Genomic DNA, 20,075 nt, shown 5'->3' with positions numbered 1-20,075 from the left:
TTTGAGTCAGTTGATGTTTCAAAGTACTGCACTGAAAAGGTGTTTGAATGTTGTGCAGGTGTGGTTAAATTTAACGGAGCTAAACTTCTAACTGTTGTTATTTATAGATCTCCAGACTCTGATTTCACAACATTTTTACTAAAGCTAGCGGATGTTCTTGGTTCACTTTATAGGAAATACAAAAAGTTAGTTATATGTTGTGACTTCAATATTAATTGTATAAGTGATTGTGCAAGGAAGAGGATGCTGGTAGACCTCTTTAATTCATATAATCTTATGCAAACCGTATTCTTTCCAACGAGAGTGCAAGGGAACAGCAGAACAACCATAGACAACATTTTTGTTCATTCCTCATTACTAGAAGGGCATTCTGTTAGCAAAAAGGTGAATGGCCTTTCAGATCATGGTGCACAAATTTTAACTTTAAAAGATTTTTGTGCTGCAACACGTGTTAAATACAGTCATCAGCTGTTCAGGAAAGCTGATTCAGTTGCTGTAGAGACCTTTGTAAACCTTATAAAGGAACAAGAGTGGCAAGATGTTTATAGCGCTGATACAGTAGACGATAAATATAATGCTTTTCTCAAGACTTTTCTCATGCTCTTTGAAAGTTGCTTTCCGTTAGAACGTTTAAAACAGGGTACTAGCACAAACAGGCAGCCTGGGAGGCTGACTAGAGGGATAAGAATATCTTGTAGAACAAAGTGGCAATTATATCAAAACGTTAGAAACAGTCAAAATCTAAATGCAGCAGCCCATTACAAACAGTATTGTAAGGTGCTTAAAAATGTTATTAGGAAGGCAAAAAGCATGTGGTATGCAGATAGAATAGCTAAGTCTCAGGATAAAATTAAAACCATATGGTCAGTCGTAAAGGAAGTTGCTGGTCTGCAGAGGCAGGTCGAGGATATAGAATCAGTGCGTAGTGGGAATGTCCTTGTTACTGATAAGTCGCATATATGTACAGTATTTAATAATCACTTTCTGAATATAGCAGATGAACTAAATAGAAACCTAGTCCCAACAGGGAATCATATAGCGCTCTTAGAAAAAAGAGTTCCGAGACCGTTACCTGAAATGCTCCTCCATGATACTGACAAGAGGGAGATTGAGTTAATAATTAAATCACTAAAGACCAAGAACTCTCATGGATATGACGGGGTATCTAGCAGAATACTGAAGTATTGTTCTATGTATGTTAGCCCAGTTCTCAGCCATATCTGTAACTTTTCCTTTAGGAGTGGTCGGTTTCCTGACCGATTAAAGTACTCGGTAGTGAAGCCACTTTATAAAAAGGGATACTTTGATAATGTTGACAATTTTAGACCTATTTCTATGCCATCGGTGTTTGCTAAAGTTATCGAGAAGGTAGTATATACAAGGTTACTGGAGCATTTAAATTCACATAATTTGCTGTCAAATGTTCAGTTTGGTTTTAGAAATGGTTTAACAACTGAAAATGCTATATTCTCTTTTCTCTGTGAGATTTTGGACGGATTAAATAAAAGGTTGCGAACGCTATGTGTTTTCTTTGATTTAACGAAGGCTTTTGACGGTGTTGACCACAAAATATTACTGCAGAAGTTGGACCATTATGGAGTAAGGGGAGTAGCTTACAATTGGTTCGCCTCTTACTTTAAGAACAGAAAGCAGAGGGTAATTCTCCGCAATATTCAGAGTGGTAGTGATGTTCAGTCCCAATGGGGCACTGTTAAGTGGGGTGTTCCCCAAGGGTCGGTGCTGGGGCCACTGCAGTTTCTTATTTATATAGTATAACAGGTGATTCAAAAATATTTCTGTTTGTTGATGACACCAGCTTGGTAGTGAAGGATCTTGTGTGTAATACTGAAACAGTATCAAATAATGTAGTTCATGAAATAAGTTCGTGGCTTGTGGAAAATAATTTGATGCTAAATCACAGTAAGACTCAGTTTTTACAGTTTCTAACTCACAATTCAACAAGAACCGGTATTTTGATCAGACAGAATGGGCATATTATAAGCGAGACAGAACAGTTCAAGTTCCTAGGCGTTCGGATAGATAGTAAGCTGTTGTGGAAAGCCCACGTCCTGGATCTTGTTCAGAAACTAAATGCTGCTTTATTTACCATTAGAACAGTATCTGAAATAAGTGACCGTTCAACACGAAAAGTAGTCTACTTCGCATATTTTCATACACTTATGTCGTATGGTATTATTTTTTGGGGTAATTCTTCGATTCAAAAAGGGTATTTTTGGCTCAAAAACGGGCTGTTCGAGCTATATGTGGTGTAAGTTCGAGAACCTCTTGTTGACCCCTATTCAAAAATCTGGGAATTCTGACATTGCCCTCACAGTATATATTTTCTTTAATGTCGTTTGTTGTTAGCAATATTAGCCTATTCCCAAGAGTTAGCAGCTTTCACTCAGTTAATACTAGGCAGAAATCAAATCTGCATGTAGAATGCACTTCCTTGACTCTTGTGCAGAAAGGAGTGCAGTATTCTGCTGCATCCATTTTCAATAAGCTACCACAAGAACTCAAAAATCTTAGCAGTAGCCCAAACTCTTTTAAGTCTAAACTGAAGAGTTTCCTCATGGCTCACTCCTTCTATTCTGTCGAGGAGCTCCTGGAAGAGCTAAAACATTAAGCAAATTCCAGTGTTACATTGTTGATTTTCTTCATTTAAACTTGCGACTTGTCACCTGAATATGTTTTTTTATATTTCATTTTATCTGTTTCTAATATCGTGTTATAATTTCATGCATTGACTCGTTCCATGACCATGGAGACTTCTCCTTAATTTGGTCCCACGGAACAATAAATAAATAAATAAATTATGTGAAAAGCAGGTAGCATTAGAGATATTTGCACTAGTTTTCAGTATGGAGTTCAAGAAGTTTCTCTCATTTGATTGAAGGAAAATCGGAAATCTTTGCTTAACAGGACAAAATTTATTTTTACAGTTTACTCAAAACCTAAATCATATCACGATTCAGCAAATGTGATTTATTATAGAGTGTTGGAAGAACGACGTAAAACTACTGAAAAAAGAGGAAGGTAAATAAATCTCTTGTAGCCTATGACCCCTCTTAACTTATTTTTTGCTGACTGATACTTAGCTATTTTCCTGATCGCATCCGAGTTGCACGTAGCCTTTCACCATTGTATTATCATTACACCACGGAGTTTTTTGAGCATTTCTGTGAAACATTCGCTCTGATAAAAGAAAGCCACATCGAATCTAGCAGTTTTTCTTTATCCTTCTGTATCCCTTCTCTTTACTAAGTATACTAAATGGGACAAATTCCATTCAAGCATGGGGCTTTTTTTAATGCTGCCTTTGTATAAAAAGCACACTTTCTAAAAATCCTTACTTGGGACACTGTGCTCAGGAAAACTATATTTATATGGATGTTTAGCAGGATGTCACTGCAGTAGTAAACATCGAAATGTTTAACTTTTGTAGCTGAATAACGACTTATAGCCGAGAGTGTAGTTTAGTAATGTAGTTTATCTTCTATTAGACGTGTCGACGCCCTTTGCGTGGTCTCATTAAATCTGGAGCATCTACACCTATACTCCGCAAGCCATGTTATCTGGTGGAGAATGCTTGCAATCAAGAGCCTACCCACCATCCGAGCTTTAGATGGAAGTGGTGGAGGGGGGGGGGGGGGGGGAGGGGGTATGGGCAATTCATATTGTTTCGTGAAAGCGAGAGAAGTGGAGGAAATGAAAACAAAAACCGTACAAAATAAATTATTGAAAAACAGCGTTTATTAATTAGCAGTCAATAAAATGCTACCACTTTGCAGCAGGCAACACCATGATTATCATTCATCTCTCTGTGTAACTGGGCATGATGTGAGTTCAGTTTACATGTAAACATTTGTTTTCTAGGGGAGGAGGCTGGAGACGTGGCAGCTTCGTCCCCCCCCCCCCCCCTTTCCCGCTAAGTACACCCATCGCTCATTCTCTGTAACAACCAAGAACAAAGTATTTGAATATGTAATAAAAATTATAGCAGGGATTTCTTAAATAAGAATTTATAACATGCTTCTTCTAAAATCTCATTCTCTCATAACAAGTAATCCATTCCAACAAAAAACGAGTATACGTAAGTAATAAAATAGTTGTAACTTCAAAAATTTAAATATTTGAATAAATATCGTATGTACATCAAACTCAAGTGGGATCACAAATTTTCGAATTCGAACTAAAATAGTCCGAGAATGGACTCTGAGTAGTCCGACTATCCCTCTAATCCTTTTGAAGGATTACCAGCCGTCACACAGAATCTGAATATTGAAAATATTTCAGAGACTGTTTTGTTAAATTCTTTTCCATTTTTTCAAAATTTTATTTTTTAACTATCTGAAACATCTCCATTGATAAATATAAACATTTCCAGTGACAAATATTGTTTGTATTGTTTGTGAAGGCAAAAGTGGAAATAATGGCCATTTGTTTTGAAAACCGCAGACTGGCATGTCGAAAAGCGAGTTCCAGCGAATTGGGGCTTCTTGTTTAATTTTAATATACTAGTATGACGTTACTTTTAGTTACCGGTCGTCGACGCTGAATGGCGTACACAAACAAATGTAATTCGAGATTTCGAGAACAGTTTGAAATTTGACGAGAACGGGCTAACGCAATGAACGAAAGGAACTACAACTCGGCGATGAACAAAGAACGTTAAAACTGGACCGAGGAACGAGTGACCTCTCGAAAAAGAACGAAATCAATCAGTGGGGAATAGTGACCGACCGTTACTTAGATGTAGTTGCTTGTTCCTTCCATTTAGTTAAGTGAACCGTTCCTTCCGAAACGTTCCTTCGCTACCGATCCACCTATAAACCACACACACACGCACGCACGCGCCCACACACACACACACACACACACACACACACACACAGAGAGAGAGAGAGAGAGAGAGAGAGAGAGAGAGAGAGAGAGAGAGAGAGAGACAGAGAGAGAGGGAGAGAGGGGGAGAGAGAGAGAGAGAAATGGCTATGTATTTAGACACACAAGTAGCGCCGTACTTAGAATTGTGGGTCGGACATTCTGCAGTGACCAGATTGGAAAGAGATGCTATTGGTAAACGTCCTTCGTGGTTTTGCGCAGTGCCGTAACAATCTGTCAGATAGATATCGCTAATTATGCCCTTCTTGACTCGAGAATATTAGATAAGGCCGAAGGGCAAAAATGGAAACCGCGCGTGCACGTTTCTTAATGGCCACTGCAGTCCCAGATACCCGTTAACTCCCTGCAGGCAGATACTGCACTTGCCTGCACCAGAGCTACACTGTTTATAGAATTACGTTTCCTCACTAACGATTCGATAACCTTTCATGTGCACTGCTCAACTTTAGCCTCACGACTATGTCAGACCAGAAGGTTACACATTAAAATCTGGGAGTATTACATAACATTTAAAAGTTCTTACATTTCGATCAAGCTATTTTAGCCACCGTGAAATAAATTGTTACTTATACTCGCCTAGAAATGTAAACGTGTCTTAGTTATATCAAGTTATATATATTAGAAATTTGTATTATTGATTTTATTTACGTAGGCGAGTATTTACACCGTAGACAGAAAATTATGAACTGGTGTTTTAAAACGTAGAAAGTAAATAACTGCTTGTGTCCTTCCTTGTTTATATGTGCCAGAATACGGTTTTTTCTGGACGGACCACGCATAGAATTAACTACGACATAACGTAATATTCGAGTACAAACGGAAACAAATAAGCACGAAATGTGACTGGTCACAATTCCCCAATGAATTAAATTATTTAATATCGTCTCACAGACGAATGAGATTTCTACGGCATGCTTTCTCCATTTGTGACTGCCATTTGTAACCCAGCTGCACACATTACTCGCGCCTTACTCAATAAGAAACCACACTTTATGTATTTCTTCTTCACAACTAACTGACTACTTGATTACAGTTCTAAATCTTAAATCATAAGGGGCTGCCGATTAGAAAACATATTTCGTGTGTTTCGTTTAATGTTGAACAAATCCCACCATTATAAACTTCAGGAGTATGTTACTGTTCTTCGCCTTTGCTGTGTATATTTTTAATTACACTGTTCTGCAAGCGACGTTGTGTAAGCTCGTGTTAAAAGAACTTTATTCCTGGAGCAGAATTTTTCTCCTTTCGTCTTTTATATGAATGGCCTCTTCAGTGGATTTAATCTAGAATAAAAATTTTACACCGTACGAGAATGCAGGCTTTGTCGGCGAATTTCAATGCTAAAGTCTCTTCGGGTTATCAGCGAAGTCAAGGGGTCGTTCTGCACCCAACGGCGCCTTGACCCTGATGATAACCCGAGAAGACTTCATTATCAAAGTTCACAACGTAATTATCACATGACTGCAATGTTAGTTACTTTCTTTTTTATCTTATCGACATATGAGTTTTCTCTCGATGGCTATAGGTTAGAGGGCGCGCTGTCGCTTCACTTTCTCTTTGATAGATGAGTGCTGTTAGACACTTCAGCAATGACTTGACAAGAACGGTAGATTTAGATAAATAAGACAAGAGTCACCAATTGAACAAACATCGTTACGACGTAAGTCGCTCACAGTTCTCGTACGATAAATCTGCAGTTGTTGTCGGATCAGTAATGACGTGTTCCGCAGCGCACAGCAGAAAAGAAAAGACAGTGTGAAAAAGGCAAAAACAGAACTTCCCAAAGCAAATAAGTGCCTGTTTTTCACTAGGGAAGTTACAGTGTGTCCCCTTACCTGCGACCACATGAGAAGAAACGCAGATTCTGGAAGCATAAACGAATAATAGCAAGTAAATTTTTTTTGTGTAAGAATTATTGATGTGAATAGTTCGAATCTATAAACACCACAAGTAAAAACAAAACTTTACTATTTCAGATTATATACACTGAAGATTCCTGGAACGTTGCTAAGTGTTGGGTTGCAGCAAGAAAAAGGCATACGAATTTGTAAAACGAATATTTATATGCTTGTTCAGGAAAATGGTGACACTAAAAAACTCGCGGTAGTCTATCTTTGCGGGCCGGTGTGGACGAGCATTTCTAGGCGCTTCAGTCTGGAACCGCACGACCGCTACGGTCGCAGGTTCGAATCCTGCCTCGGGCATGGATGTGTGTGGTGTCCTTAGGTTAGTTAGGTTTAAGTAGTCCGAAGTTCTAGGGGACTGGTGTCCTCAGATGATAAGTCCCATAGTGCTCAGAGCCATTAGAACCATTTAGACTATCTCTATTTGTTCTCCCTCAGCAAACGTTCGACAAAGAAAGATAATAGTTCGCCAATCAACTGCAACGCGACAAAGGTCAGCAAAATTTTACTTATCTTTGTGTTAATTCAATTTCAGTACCAATTTATTCGAATTTTGACTAATGTTACCTTCAGCGGAATTTTATAGTTCGCCATGTGTCTACCGATTTCCTATTAACCCATTTGGTTGGGGACTGTTGTTTCAGTATACCCTGATCAGACAAAATGTTACCATCACGTGCATAATAGCTTTGGAAAGCAACGTAGTAGCGATCTTGCGTGGCAGTATCTCGACAAGCCCTTGGTAAGTCTCGTGAGGCATGTGGCACCAGACGTCTACGTCCAGGTCAAACAATTCACGTAAATACGGAGCAGCTGTTTGTACGCACGGAGCTGGCGCCGGATGGGGCGCCAGATGTGTTCTATCGGTTCAGATTAGACGAATCTGGTGGTCAAGAAATCAAAGAGACTCCCGTACCATGTTCCCTAAACAAACGTAGCACGATTTTGGCCTGCTGGAAGACGCCATCGCCGTCGGAGGAGACATCAAGCATTAAGGTATACAAATGGTCCGCTGCACCATACAAGGGGCTTGTAGTGAAACTGCGTACTTATGGAATACATCGTCTCAGTTATGTGACTGGATTAATGATTTCCTGTCAAAGAGGTCACAGATCGTTGTAACTGATGGAAAGTCATCTAGTGAAACAGGTAGTGTTAGAGGCCCTTTGCTGTTCCTTATCCATATAAACGATTTGGGAGACAATCTGAGCAGCTGTCTTCGGTTGTTTGCAGATGCTGCTGTCGTTTATCGACTAATAAAGTCATCAGAAGATCAAAACAAAATGCAAAACGATTAAGAAAAGATATCTGTATGGTGCGAAAAGTAGTAGTTGACCCTAAATAATGAAAAGTGTGAGGTGCACATGAGTGCTAAAAGGAATCCGTTAAACAACGGTAACAAGATAAATCAGTCATACGTAAAGGGCGTAAATTCAGCTAAATATCTAGGAATTATAATTACGAACAACTTAAATTGGAAAGAACACATAGAAAATGTTGTGGGGAAGACTGCGTTTTATTGCCAAGACACTTAGGTAATGTAACAGATCTTCTAAGGGGACTGCCTAAGCTACGCTTGTCCGTCCTCTTTTAGAATACTGCAGCGCGGTGTGGGATCCTTACCAGATAGGATTCATGGAGTACATGGAAAAAGTTCAAAGAAGGACAGCACGTTTTGTATCATCACGAAATAGGGAGAGAGTGTCACTCAAATGATACAGGATTTGGGATGGACATTATTAAAACAAAGGCGTTTTATGTCGCGGAGCAATCTTCTTACGAAATTCCAATCATCAACTTCCTTCTTCGAATGCGAAAATAATTTGCTGATGCGACGTACATAGGGAGAAACGATCACCATGATAAAATAAGGGAAATCAGAGCTCGTACGGAAAGATATAGGTGTTCGTTCTTTCCGCGCGCTATACGAGATTGGAATAACAGAGAATTGTGAAGGTGGGTCGATGAACCCTCTGCCAGGCATTTAAATGTGATTTGCAGAGCAGTCATGTAGATAACGATAATGTTCACGTAGTTCACGTTGTCATGGCGCCTTTGATTAATACCACGGGGTCCATGGCAGCCCAGGCGAATGCTACGGGGGAGTAGCACAGTACCACCACCACCCGCCCTGCGTTCGGGGCGCTATGCACGTTTCTAGCTGCCGTTCGCCTGGATGCCAGCGAATCCGGACACGACCATCCAACTGTTGTAAGAAGAAACGAGACTCAACTGACCAGGTAACACGTTTCCCTTGAGTGACGACCGAATCTTGACTCAGTCCGCAGCTCGTGGTCGTGTGGTAGCGTTATCGCTTCCCGCGCCCGGCTTCGATTCCCGGTGGGATCAGGGATTTTCTCTGCCTCATGATGACTGGATGTTGTGTGATGTCCTTAGGTTAGTTGAGTTTAAGTAGTTCTAAGTTGTAGGGGACTGATGACCATAGATGTTAAGTTCCATAGTGCTCAGAGCCATTTGAATCTTGACTGATCCTGTGTCCAACGCAGTCATAATTTACAACGTTGTTGTATCAGCATGGTAACACATAGGCGTCATTAGCTGCGGAGTCCCATGTTCAACAATATGCGCTGGACGGTGTGCTCCGAAACACTTGTGCCTGCACCAGCATTGCACTCTGTCACCGGATCTGCGACAGATCTAGCGCCATCTAGCGGGCCAACCATAGCGACATCTGGTTTCCCTCTTCAAGCTAGACAAGTTTCGTTCTGTGTAGTTTTTTCGTTTGACGCTTAGTTCGTGAGATATTAGGCCCGGTCACGATCAATGGACCACACTGTATAGCTCATTAACTTAAGACCTATGAAGTGAACTAGCTCAGGAATTATAAGATCGCTGATTATGAGCGCGAACACTCGCTTCTACTCAGGCTCTTGCCCACAAACAGAGTAGTTGGAGCGTGGTGGGCGGTGAGGGAAATGTGCGCACACGATGTGGTCGCACGACACGGGAGAAGCGCCTGACAGAACAACCAATTCTGACGGCGATGCAATTAATAGCCTCCGTGGGGACTCAAAATTGTGTGACACCCACAATGTCTTCGCATTTCAATCTGCCGTGCGAGGAATATTATGTTTTTACAAAGAGATGGTTTCGCAAAATGTCTGGTGTGTCATAAGACATTGAATATTTTCAGGAACTTTACTTTACAAAGAACAACAAGTCTCAGCATACCAAAAAATATACGAAAATGAAAAATATGTAGGATCTGAGTCTGTACGGGAGATTTTAAAACTTAAAAGGAAGCTCTTCGAAGAAGAAGAAGAAGAAGAAGAAGAAGAAGAAGAAGAAGAAAGGATATCAAATGAGTTTGCCGTTCGGATGAGCTAGAAACTAAACTACTTTTAGCAAATGTGATTTAATAAAAGAATTCTTGGTAACTGCAGCTGAACATTTGTGTCCACTTCAGGTACAAAAGTTTCGCAAACTGCAGTTTTAGACATGGTGTCCCACGCAGATTATGGCAGACAACGTTCAGAGGCTACTTGAAAAATCTTTGTAAAGAGATTGCTGCATATTCTTTAGCGCTCCATGCTAGTGTAGATATCATAGGCACACAGCTGAATGTGAGATTATTAACAGCGTTGAAGAAAGTGTAGAAAATGTAGGTTTGTCACGGAATTTATTAGTCTGTGTCTCAAGACCGAGCTCCATTCATAGTCAGAAATAAACGAAAATAAATCAGGAACTGCAGTGCAACGGAATGGGAAAATTATAAGGCTTCCAGTACCCATTTCATGCTGATCTGCAGCTTGAAGTAACTGATTTGCAGCGTGACAGGGTATACAAACACATTCTACATTTCTCCGGCATATCCCTTAAGATCCATTTAATAGTTTCCACCAGTTTCCTCATGTTTTTCCTTTCTTTTCTCTGTGACGATGGGAGTGGGGGTGGGGGTGGGGGTGAGGGGTGGGGGTGGGGGGGTGGGGGTGGGGAGAGGTATAGCACTCGCCGCTCACAGGCCTGCGCTCAAGTTCTGCCGGTTCGCGGAGCACGGTGGATTTCGTCAGAGGATCTATGAGGTTGTTCGTAGATGATGCAGTTCTGCAGCAATGCTAGAGGATTGTAGCGAAATGCACGAAGCTCTGCAGAGGAGAGACGCTTGGTACAGGGATTGATAGTCGGCCTTCAGCATAAATAATTTATTTTACGGCTCGTAAATAGAAGGAGAGAGCCATTACCGTTTGATTACACATTGGCGATCAATCAAGAGATAACCACTAGCGTCAGACACCTGGGAGTATGCGTACGGAACAATTTGAAATGTACGACCAAAGTAGGAAAGACATATGTCAGACGTAAATTTGTAGAAAGAATCTTCGGAAAGTGTAGTCCATCTACGAAGGTGGTAGGTTACAAAATCCTCGATGGAACGATAGTAGAGTATTGCTCAACAGTTTAGGACCGTTACCACATAGGATTGTTAGACGAAATAGAGGCGTTAAAAAGAAGAGCAGCAAGTTTCGACACAGGTGCATTTAGTAAGTGCTAACGCGTCATGTTCAGCCAACTGCAGTGGCAGAGGCTACAAATGAGGCGCAGTGGATCCCGACATGGGTTACAGTTAAAATCCAGAGAGTATACGTTCCTGAGCAGTCAGCCAGTACTTCCTCCTAAAACATGTCTCGCCCACGGATACTCATCGAGAGTCGTTTTTCCTGCGTCCCATTCGCGACCGGAACAGGAAAGGGGCGAAGTGACAATGACACACTAAGTACCTCCGACACGCACCAAAGAGTAACTTGGGTAGTGCGGATGTAGATACAGTAGATATTGAAGGGAGGATCCAGCGGCGTACTTCCCTCTCTCAGCGCAAAATCCAAAGCGACTGCGAAAAACTCAGGCGACTCCTGCATGTAAGAAGGATAAACGAACGAACTCGCAAAATTACAATCCAGTATCCTTAAAATCGTTTGCTTCACAATTCTTGCGCATTCTGTCAGTTCGAATGTAATAAATTTTCTTGAGACACAACAGTTTCTGTCCGCGAATCAGTTTGGGACCGTTACCGCATAGGATTGGTGGAGGAAATAGAGGCGATACAAAGAAGAGCAGCAAGTTTCGCCACAGGGCCATTTAGTAAGTGCGAAAGCATCATGCTCAGCCACCGGAAGTGTCAGAGGCTACAAATGAGGCGCAGCGGATCCTGAGCGGTTTTAGAAAAATGGCTCTAAGCACTTTGGGACTTAACATCTGAGGTCATCAGTCCCCTAGGCATAGAACTACTTAAACTTAACTAACCGAAGGCCATCACACACATCCATGCCCGAGGCAGGATTCGAACCTGCGACCGTAGCAGCAGCGCGGTTCCGGACTGAAGCGCCTAGAACCGCTCGACCACAGCGGCCGGCTGCGGTTTTAGAAACCAACGTTCGTGGGACTTGAGCTTGGCCTTTTCTCACATGATGTACTGCGAACTATGAATGAATGGCAACATGCAGATTCCATATTTCTAGATTTCCGGAGAGTATATGACACGGTGCCTCACTGCAGACTATTAACTAAGGTACGAGTGCACGGATAAGTCCCCAGATATGTGGGTGTCTTGAAGATTTCTTAAGCAACAGAATCCAGCAGATTATCTTCGACAGCCAGTGTTCATCAGAGACAAGTGTACCGTCAGGACTGCCACAGGGAAGTGTGATAGGATGATTCTTATTTTCTATATACAGAAATGATCTTGAGGACAGAGTAAGAAGCAATATGCAGCTGTTTCCGAATGATGCTGTGGTGTACGAGAAGTTGTCGTCGTTGAATGACTGTAGGAGGATACACGATGACACAGAAAAAAATTATAATTGGTATGATGAGCGGCAGCTGTCTCTAACTGTAGAAGAAAGGAAGGTAATGCAAACGAGTAGGAAAAACAAACCCGTAATGTTAGACTACACCATTCGTAGGTTGCTACTTAACACAGTAAGGTCGATTAAATATCCAGGAGTAACATTCGAAAGCGATATGAAATGGAACGAGCACATAACGATTGTAGTGGGGAAGTCGAATGGTCGACTTCGGTTTATTGGGAGTGTTTTAAGAAAGTGTGATTCACTTGCAAAGGAGACTGCATGTAAAACACTAGTGCAACCTATTCTTGAGTACTGATCGAGAGTTTGGGACCCGTACCATTTCATATTAAAGGGAGACATGGAAGCGGTTCAGAGGCGGGCTGCTAGATTTCTTACTGGTAGGTTTCAACAACGCGCAAGTGTTAACGGAGATGCTTCGGGAACCCAAAAGGGGATCCCTGGAAGGAGGGCGATGTTCTTTTCTAGGAACACAATTGAGAAAATTTAGAGAACCGGTATTTGAAGCTGACTGCAGAATAATTTTACTGCAACCAACGTACGTTTCGCGTAAGAAGCACGAAGAAAAGACGAATTAGGGCTTGTACGAAGGCATATACACAGTCGTTTTTCCATCGCACTATTTGGGATTGGAACAGGAAAGCAAGTGGAATAGTGGTAAAGGGCACCCTCCACCACGCACCGTACGATGGATTGCGGAATTTGTTTGTACATACGGATGTAGAATACTAGTCTCTCTAACTTGGTGGTGCTGTTTCCTCCTTTGCGTGTAATATTAGTTGACAGTTATCACTTTGATTGGTTGGTTGATTTGGAGGAGGGGATCAGTCAGCGAGTTCATCGGTCCAGTGGGCTTTGAGTAGAGTGGGAAAGGAAATCGGTCGTACCCTTTCAAAGGAACCCAGTACGTTGTCCTCGATGGTGAGTGTTCATCGGAGGTGAGGGTGTCATCTGCAGTGCCCCATGGAAGTTTGGTAGGTCCGCTGTTGTTTTCTATCTACGTAAATGATCTTTTGGATAGGGTGGATAGCAATGTGCGGCTGTTTGTTGATGATGCTCTGGTGTACGGGAACGTGTCGTTGTTGTGTGACTGTAGGAGGATACAAGATGACTTGGACAGGATTTGTGATTGGTGTAAAGAATGGCAGCTAACTCTAAATATATGTAGATGTAAATTAATGCAGATGAAGAGGAAAAAGAATCCCGTAATGTTTGAATACTCCATTAGTAGTTTAGCGCTGGACACAGTTACGTCGATTAAATATTTGGGCGTAACATTGCAGAGCGATATGAAGTGGGACAAGCATGTAATGGCAGTTGTGGGGAAGGCGGATAGTCGTCTTCGATTCATTGGTAGAATTTTGGGAAGATGTGGTTCATCTGTAAAGGAGACCACTTATAAAACACTAATACGACCTATTCTTGAGTACTACTCGAGCGTTTGGGATCCCTATCAGGTCAGATTGAAGGAGGACATAGAAGCAATTCAGAGGCGGGCTGCTAGATTTGTTACTGGTAGGTTTGATCATCACGCGAGTGTTACGGAAATGCTTCAGGAACTCGGGTGGGAGTCTCTGGAGGAAAGGAGGCGTTCTTTTCGTGAATCGCTACTGAGGAAATTTAGAGAACCAGCGTTTGAGGCTGACTGCGGTACAATTTTACTGCTGCCAACTTATATTTCGCGGAAAGACCACAAAGATAAGTTAAGAGAGATTACGGCTCGTACAGAGGCATATAGGCAGTCATTTTTCCCTCGTTCTGTTTGGGAGTGGAACAGGGAGAGAAGATGCTAGTGGTGGTACGAGCTACCCTCCGCCACGCACCGTATGGTGGATTGCGGCGTATGTATGTAGATGTAGATGTAGATGTAGAACCATGCCGGCATTAACCTGAAGCGATTTAGGAAAATCACCAGGATGGCCGGACGCATGTTTGAACCGTCGTCCTCCCGAATGAGAGTCCCGTGTGCTAACCACTACGCCACCTCACCCAGTTTATCATTTTAAGTTCGCCTAATTACAAGTGAGTGAAACGAATTTTTCGTGCTGTACGCGTTTCGCTTTTACTATTAAAAATTGCATCATCACGCAGCAAATTTTGTAGATGCTTCCCTACATGAATTCTCTTCTGCTCTTTTGCATATTGTCATCCGCAGGCACAATACTAGAAAGTAAAAACTCATTTACTTCATAATCTCTCTCTCTCTCTCTCTCTCTCTCTGTCTGTGTGTGTGTGTTTGACATTTCGTGAAGGACCGACTGCTCCACTGTAAGACGCATTATTAGCAAGAAGCTCTGGCGCGGGTACAGAGACTGCATTGTAAAATAAGCATTTAATACGTCGAAACGAGGCAGCCCTCTGCCGGAGTCAGGCTGCTCGGTTGTAGCTACTTTTTGTCCAGGTTCCCCGGCCCCACGTCCGCCTCCGCCCCCGCGCGCACCCCCGGCACAGGTGCTTTTGTCACCGGAGATGGGCCCGGCGGGCCCTTCCTCGCAGTAATACATTTAGCGGCCCGAGCACCGTTATCACACGACGGCTGACTGCCTACCGGCGCGCGGGCGGGGATACGGTAGCAGGTAGCGAGCGGCGGAAGGGGTGAGGGGGAGGCGATCGAAACCAGCCGGCGTTCTGCTGTTTGCGCTTCATTTATTTTTCACGTGTACAGCTGCGCGTATTTATCGGCGGGAGAACCTGTGAAGCCTCGCGCCGTGTCCGCGGGCGTGCGCGCGCATTGTCTGACAACTTTCCCCCGCGCCGTTGTGATGTGTCACTCGGTCCGCGCGGTTTTCAGAAGTGCCATCGACCGAGCTGGATGGACAACGCCCTTTGTTGCGCTTTTGTGTTGCTGGAAGCAGACTGTGGGCGTGGAAGTACTACTCGGGTTTATATATGAAGTGCTTGCGCATCCTTAATGCATTAAATATTGTTTCAGAATAGAGAGTAAACAGAGAAGCCGGGAATCGATCTACCCACCGGTGACGGGCGAGGAACTGGATCACGTCTATCATTATGAAACACTGAACTTGTGATCCGATGCAGAAGAACTATAGCAAGATACTGTACAAGGATGTTGTTCTGTACAAAGGGGAAGACAGCGCAGGTCATACTGATTTAGCTCCGTACTTATTTGTTGAGTGCTCATTCTTTTCGCCACTTTTTGCTGATATCTGATTGAGGATTTTTAAGTGGTCAGGAAAAAGTACTTCAAGGCCAATAGCGATAGCATTCTTTAATAGTCCATGTTCATCAATAGTGTCCGGACACCCCACATTAATATAGGTTGTGTTCACCCTTAGCCTTCATGACGTCTTGTACTTCACTGGAGACGTTTTTAATGAGGTGCCTGAGTGTCTGTGAAAGAATGGTAGCTCATAATTCCTCAAGACCTGAAACCAGGTAAGGGAGAGATGTGATGAGATAGAAGACATTTATAATTTCACTGACATATTTGTCAAGACACTTGCGTGCAACCAAAGAGCATATCTATTTCGCGTTATTATTTTGAAACGTATCATCTCCTGCAGGTTACTGTAAGGCGAGAAATAGATGAATATGATCTGCGATAATGTCTACCGCCGAAGTTGCACCTGTCATTGATTCCTGCAACCGGGCAACGGGGGCTAAATGGAATTATGCGAACCCAAATGGTTCAAATAGCTCTGAGCACTATGGGACTTAACTTCTGAGGTCATCAGTCCCCTAGAACTTAAACCTACTTAAACCTAACTAACCTAAGGACATCACACACATCCATGCCCGAGGCAGGATTCGAACCTGCGACTGTAGCGCCTAGAACCGCTCGGCCACCCCGGCCGGCATGCGAACACAGTCCAGACTGTAACTGAGTCACCTCCTGCGTGTACACAACCGTTTTGACGCTTAGACTCTAATGCTTCAGGGACGTATGCTATACTCTTATGCGCCGATCAGCGGGGATTTGCCCTGCTTTTGCCTTCATAAAGTTTTAGTAGAAACTCGTTCCTGGCGGCCCATACTCAAATCGTCGGCGATCTGATCTACAACAGACTGTGTCGATCAGAGGGGACGCTACGCCCGTTAGCGAAACACTTGCGCTCGTTCTATGCTGCGGTTTAAGCTTTGGGGAAAATTGTCTCTGCGAAACTGAAGATAGATCCTACAGACTGTAGAAATGCAAATTACTGGGCCATCTCCGATCTTCTTGTTCCGATTATAATCCCTCGTTCAAAGTTGTTTAACTCGTTATGCTGCAATGCTCACTACACACATTTCTGTAATAGACTGTTCAGACATCGTATCTAGACCTACCCCATTCCCACTCTAACCGCAATATTCAGGCGTCATACACGGCACATCTTCACATGGCAGAATCCTTCACGTCACTTTTGACTGCTCGGTTTATTATCCAACGTGAGATAGTCGCATGGAAAGTACTAGTTGTATGCACTTTACCCACGAAAGAACGCCACCACTGTGACGTACGTTCTTCTGCTCACACGAAAATAGTCAGTATCAGACTATATCGTAAGCAAGTAAGTGCACATTTTTCAGCAAATACAGCCAAGGTGGAATATAATTGTGCATTAAAAATTTATTGGCTTTGGAACGCAAAATGCCGGAACTTACCAACAGTGAATACATCTTCGTAATACAAGACACTACTTAAACTTCAAATCACTGTGACGGGACCAGTGGTACAAACGCTGTATAGATTTCAGCTCAGGAGAGGAACTGAGTTTGATGTTCGATAAATTATTATGAGAGTAATATTTCGGCAACATACTTCCTGTTGCAAGGTGCTGAAAGCATGGTTAAAGACAGTTTGCCGAGAAACTATGACATCTTGATCAGTCGTCTACGTAACAACCCTTGACACGACGATTAGCCTCTGGAAGTTGCTACAATGCATGAAATTTTAGCACCGGTATTGGGTCTTCTTGTAGGAGATGTGCTAACATACAGTTTCTGATCGCGACACTATGCGCCAATGTCATTGCTTGAATTCCACATTTCTCCTCAATGCCTCATAGACTGATTAGCCCATTTATAGTGATTCGTCCGTCGTAGTCCAGAGGAATAGGCTGTGTACCGGAACGGGTTTCACCATCTACCTTCTCTTATGAATGACACAGCCATCATTGTCCACTTCTGCCAATTACAGTTGCCTACACGAAAAAGGTGCACTTGAAATACAAGATCCAGATTTCGTGGAGAAACGACGGAAATTTGAGCAGAGTAAGAAAGTTTCACCACCTACGCGGTAGAACAAGACCCCATGGATTTTGTAGCCGGCAACGCCATATGGCTCTTCTTACGTAGACCAGTTCTAGACATGTTTATCCCGGTAACTCGGTATGTAAGGCACTGAACCTACTTTCCATAACAGCGGCGTCAACCACTGTCGGCTATCCTAATCTGCATTTCAGCAGTTTCTCTAAATTTCTTTACTGGGTTGTATTAGAATGTGGCACATTTTTAAACCTCCCTTGTTGGCTGAGCTTTGCTATGTCTTTAACAAGCTTTCCTTTCGGCTTATTACAGGCGTTTGTCTTGCGTCCAATAGTACACAAGTGTCTCTGTCACATTGTCAACTCTATCAATGCTTTCCTCATTGATATCCATTCCTGTTCTCTTCCTTCGACCTCAAGTACTAGTCTTACCCTATAATTCCTCAATCTTCCCCTGAACCATCAACTTTTTCTTCACATCTGATTCCTTCTGTACTAATTCCATATAACTGTTAGATGTCATTACTCATATTCGAGAATAACTTAATTATTTAACACTGTCTTAATAAGGCTGATATTCCTGAAAATCATATATTCATCATTGCATCACCATGATCATCGCCGTCACCATACCATCATTTACTAACCATACTGCAATGTTAATTCGCTAACAATATATGCTTAGGTGTATGAGAGAGCCTCATGGGTCTAATCTTACAAGATGAAATAAATTTATAAATAAATTTGCGTCCATACCTTTATTCTTGTAAGTCTCGAGGCTTCAATCAATGATACCTTACTTTCATCCAACAAGACAACCGCAGTGCTGGAGTGCGTTTATCAGCAATCGGTCGATAGAGCCAGGGAGTTTAGAATTGATATTGATATCGAAAATCGTAGGTAGAGGACAGTGAGGAAACCAGGAAAAGAAATCCAAGCGTTTGAGATGCGGGTGTTATAGAGGGAAGCTCAAAATTAAATGGACTGATAAGAAGCGAGGAGGTTCTCTGCAGAATCGGGGGGGGGGGGGGGGGGGGGGAGGAGTAAGAATATGTGGACAATACTGGTAGGAAGAAGGGACAGCATTATACAGCATATGATAAGGGCATCAGGGAATAACTTCCACGGTACTTGAAAGAACCACGGAGGACAAGAAGTGGAGGGACAGAGCCTGGGATATTTTCAACAGATAACTGAGGATGCTGGGTGTATGTGTTGCTCTTAGTATAGACATTGACACAGGAGCAACCGCATTAAACTAATCAGAAGACATTATAAAAAAGAGAAACATCATTGGCGTGACGCGCTGATTTCACTAAACAAAACAAAATACTCGTTTAAATGACAATGCTATCTAATTTTTGAATTTCAGGGTGAGGGTTTAGATAATAATGCAGAATCCTAACGTATGTTCCAGTTTTTGAGCAGCTGTACCTAAGATAAAAGTCTAACAGCAATTCCCTTAGTAGTTTTTGAATAATTACTGTCCAATAAAAACCCACAGCTGGAGAATACTGTTTTACAGTCACTAAAGCTGCACGTGATATTATCTCGAGCTCTTAATATCGAGATAAGCCCTCGCTTCTCCATGCTCCATTGCCCCCGCGAGAAGTTTAATAGCAATAACACTGATCTCTGCTCTCTAGGTCCGTGATTCCAGCGCCAGGCAGTTACGATATCCGCGGTCTCTAAGCCGTTCTCTAATCCCGGCACTTGAGAAGCTTAACTGCGCGATAGTCAAAATAAATTTAACTTCTAATCTGTGCTTGGGTCCCAAGGCAAAGGCACTGTGCTCCACTGGAAGTGGCAGACGCATTCCATTCGTTAAGATATTCGAGGGCATTAGACTAAAACATGTCACAGGTAAATAACATTCCAGCTGCTGCAGAAACGCCTTGTGTTCTTCGAGTAAAAAGTTACCTTCGTACTTCAATAGCGTTGTGTACTATGTTGATGATTTTACAGAATAACAGTAGAAAGTGAAGATACAGTATTGCGTTTCTGCTCTTCTGATTCTACCACGGCCATGGCATTGCGGTTTGCTTTTTATAAGCAGAATCCAGGTCAACTGTGTAACCAGCAAGGGGAAGGGAAAGGCAGATGCCTAACACTTCCCCCCTCCACCCAAGCCTCCCCCTCTCCACCACTCCTCACTTATGAAAACCGAACTCGCACCCTACCCCGCAAAACAGACACGTACTAACTTAGTGTTAGTTCGAAGAAATAGAGAACAT

General features: G+C 42.6%; 1 protein-coding gene across 1 annotated transcript in view; it reads right to left on the bottom strand.

Moving 5' to 3' along the window:
* The window catches only part of LOC124606110 (teneurin-a), a 360,362-nt gene that overhangs the window by 324,711 nt on the left and 15,576 nt on the right, over positions 1 to 20,075 (bottom strand). The gene's annotated exons all lie outside the window — the stretch shown is intronic.

This window comes from Schistocerca americana, chromosome 3 (assembly GCF_021461395.2).
Source record: "Schistocerca americana isolate TAMUIC-IGC-003095 chromosome 3, iqSchAmer2.1, whole genome shotgun sequence".
In the NCBI taxonomy this organism is placed as follows: Eukaryota; Metazoa; Arthropoda; class Insecta; order Orthoptera; family Acrididae; genus Schistocerca; species Schistocerca americana.
This window is presented reverse-complemented; position numbering and strand designations above follow the sequence as displayed.